Below are 3,893 nucleotides of genomic sequence, written 5' to 3' on the forward strand. Positions count from 1 at the left end.
TTAAACATTTTTATTTTGGTAGCGAGTTTTTGGTTTTGGATATCCAGGATCCTGAAACTTCCACAATCCTTCCTACAATTTCAAAGATAACTGTTAATGGTTCAGTGATTACTTTGCCATTTCTTTGATCATTTTACAGCAATTATTATTGGGGCCTGATGACATGAATATATTATCTTATCTAAATATTTTTTAAACTTGTTCTTTCCCTATTTTGGTTTGTCCTGTTGGTTTGTCCTTCATGAAATTACTACTTTAATTTTGGGTGGCAAGGGGAGGCAAAAGCAAATAAAGTTCTGAAAACTTCAGCCTACCTTGCATCATGATTTATTTGGTCTATTTCCCCAATAAATACTGGACTTACACTTTCCCTTCCCCCTCCCCCCCTTTAATTTCATATGCATTTATAGAAGAAATCAAGTAAAAAATTGATGTCCTTCGCTAGTTGTAACTCATGTCACACTAACCTTTTTGATTTTATCCCAGTTTTGTATTCCCTCTTAGGTAGCCTGTTCTAATGCTTGAGCACCCTCATAAAGTTCCAACCTAAAGTTTGTCTGCTGTATCTTAAAGCTGTTGCTCCTTGTTCTGTCCCATATAGCCACAGAGAAAAGTCTGTTTCCATCTTCTGTATAACTGCCCTTCAGGTATTTGAAGAATGTTATCTAATCCCCACTCAGTTTCTCTTCTTGAGACTAAATAACCCTAGGTCTTCCAGCTTTTCCCCAGAAGTCATGCTTCTCAGGCTTTCAATCATTTTTGTTACTCTCCACTGGATTCTTTCCAATCTGCCCACATCCTTCTTGAAATATGGGACCCAAAACTGGATACAGTATTCTCGGGTGAGGCCTCAACAATGCTACAGGAAGCAAATGAATAACTTTCCCTGATTTCTATGTCCTAGTATGCCACTGGCTTTTTTTTCCTGACTCACATTCATCTTGCAGTCCACTATAATCCCAGACCGTTTTCTGTAGCATTGCAGTCTAGCCACTTGTTTCCCTGTTTGTATTTATTCACTTGATTGTTCTCTAAATTCCCTGTACAATAAACACAGACCTTTTCACTGCCAGTCACTGCCAGCTCCCCTTCATCCTTTTGACTGTCTTCCTAAGAAAACATGCCTATAGTTCCCCAAGTTTATTGATGTCTGCTTTCTGAAGTCCTAGTTCTCTTTCTCTCTCACATTCCTTTCTTTTTTCCTACATGCCCTTCCTGTACTATACCCATCTACACAAATCTATATTCATATTTCAGTCCAGAACAATTTCCTTAGAATGGTGTATTTTGTAATTTTCTGATTTGTTATATTCAAGTTACTTTCCACTTTTTGAATTTCAACTAGTTACTTCCTATTTGTCAGAACCAGATGAAAGTGCCCCAGCCTCTCCCCCAATAGCTTCCTCCACCTTCTGAAACAAAGTTGTTTATGCTACTTTCCAAAATCTCAGTGGACAACCCATTCTGCTTTTTAACCAATATCCAAACTAAAATCTCTTATTAACACCAATTCATAGCCTATGTATTATTCACTTAGCTTTTCAAAACCTTTATTTAGCTCCTCTTGTTGTTTTGTAAAGAGTCCCTATTAAACCCCTATCACAATATTGCCTTACCATCCCCATTTATCTTCACCCAGGGGTACTCAGGAAACCTGAAACTAATATCAAGCATTCTTGTACAAAACATAACATTGTCTCCCTTGTTGTTCTACCATTTGTCCTGAACAAAACTACATACACTTCTATATGAATATTCCAGTCCAGCAGATTTAGCCCCACCAGGTCTGTCTGATGTGATCAGTCACAGTTTTGAAAGTGAACTAGGACTTCAAATTCTTCCTTAAAAGTTATTCCCCCTATTCATGGTATTTCTATAAAAAACTGCAAGTCCGCCACAAAAAAATCAGTCTCTCAGATTCTCTCTCTCTCATCTTCAGCATAACCTCTCAAGGAGCAACCATTTTCCAGTACTAAAAAAAATCTTGTACAGAGCTGGCACATCTCTTGTACATGTCTATCAGCTAGACAGACCTCTATACAGCATGCAGAAAATGAAGCAGATAACAGTTATTTTCTGAAAGCATAGGGGCTTTGTTACACATTAATTTTAGGTGGCTTCTGGAATAGTCCACACATTAAGACATGGAAACTAGTTTTAAGCACCCCTTAGGCATCTTAAAGTTGTGTCTCTCCAGGGCAGTTTCATCTCTGATCCATATTAGGTCCATTAATGTGTGGCCACTCCATGCATGTGAGCTACCCAAGTTGGAGTCCTCCAGCATCTCAGGATGCAGTGTCCCCTTCCTCCACCCTCCTGTCCTGAATGAACATTTCTACCTCTGAAGTCCCAGTAGCCTGGGAGGGGGTTCTGGCACCAAGCCAACTCCCTCACCTGCCTCTTGGGGTATGACCTTGCCACCCCCAGGGGTGCACTGTCATGCACACAGCCTGCAGAGCACATGCCAGCTAGCCAGGTTTCAGGGTATAGATAGGTCCAGGAGAGGGGTCTGGAGGGGAGAACAAAGTAGGGGGCTGCATAAGGTCCCCATGAACTAGAGCTCCTTCCTGGGGCATGGGCAGTAGCTCCTGCAAAAATGCCTTCCAGCATGCCCCCACATCCCAATTCCAATTTACTAAAACAAGAGCCAGCCTTTCATTTACTTCCTCCTTATATCTTTTTAAAATTGTTTTCCCCTCACTTAACTTCCTTTTAATTTTATCCTTAAGTAGCTGACATCCTTCATTGCACCACCCATCCCCATTGCCTTTCCACCTCTCATTTCATTACCCACCCCTATCCCATTAACTATCTGCCTCCCAGCTCCACGTTCCTGGGCCCCTACCCTGTCACTCACACACCCCAACCTAGAGCAGGGATAGAAGCTTGTTCTGGCTCACCAGGTCTCTAGTGGCAACTTACAGCTATAAAACCTAGTCCTGGTCCTGGCTGCCAACCCTTTAGTAGCAAGTCATAGCTGTGGAGGTGGGAGACAGTCAGAGGTTTTTAGATTTAAGGTGTGACTGCTTCGAACTTGAGCTAGCACTAACACTAATCAGCATTTGAGCAGCTCACAGTGCAGCATGTAGCAAGGCCCTAAGAATGAGATAGCTGTAATGTTCTCCACTCATGTGGAAATGACTGTAGCATGGCAGATAATCATTTTTATGTGAGGAATGAGCAGCAGAAAAGTAAGAATTCTTAAATTTAAAAAAAAAATCTGTTTCTTGTCCAAATATTTCTTCCTCACTTTCTTTTTATAAACACTCTATTTATACACATACTATATATATATATGAGAGAGAGAATACACATATTATACGTGTATGCATACACAAACCTATCTGTTTATATATATATATATACCTACACACACCCTGTTTCTACAATGACCCTGAATTTAAGATAACCCCTCCCCATAATTAGGTTCTATAGATGGGAAATTTATAAAAGTATTATAATTTTCCATGTATAGAAACTAATTACTGGAGGGTCATCACTCCTACTGCTGCAGTAGGGCAGGCAGTGGGGAGGTAGATGGTGTGGGAAGGTCAAGCAGCTTCCATCCTGCTTGTATCCATCTTCTGCCATCACTGCCCCCTGCAGCATGTGCTCCACACCAACAGGTTTCATCCCTGTTCTAGCCAGGGGAATTGAGCAGGACCCTAGCCTAGTCTCCATAGTAGCCATGAAAGCTATGTCCTACTGCTATGGGACAAGGCTGGGGCTCTCCTCAGTGCTCCCGGATGAAGCGTGCATGAAGTAAGGGTAAGTGGGAGAGGGGCACACAGGGGGTGGGGTGGGGAGGAGCAGAGGCTGTGTAGGGTGGGGAGATAGGGAGAAGAGGCTTCAGGCATGAGAAGACAAGGTGTAGAGCAAGGTTCCCTCTAAGG

The sequence above is a fragment of the Gavialis gangeticus genome, unplaced genomic scaffold, assembly GCF_001723915.1.
Source record: "Gavialis gangeticus isolate Ggan-Ray unplaced genomic scaffold, GavGan_comp1, whole genome shotgun sequence".
In the NCBI taxonomy this organism is placed as follows: domain Eukaryota; kingdom Metazoa; phylum Chordata; order Crocodylia; family Gavialidae; genus Gavialis; species Gavialis gangeticus.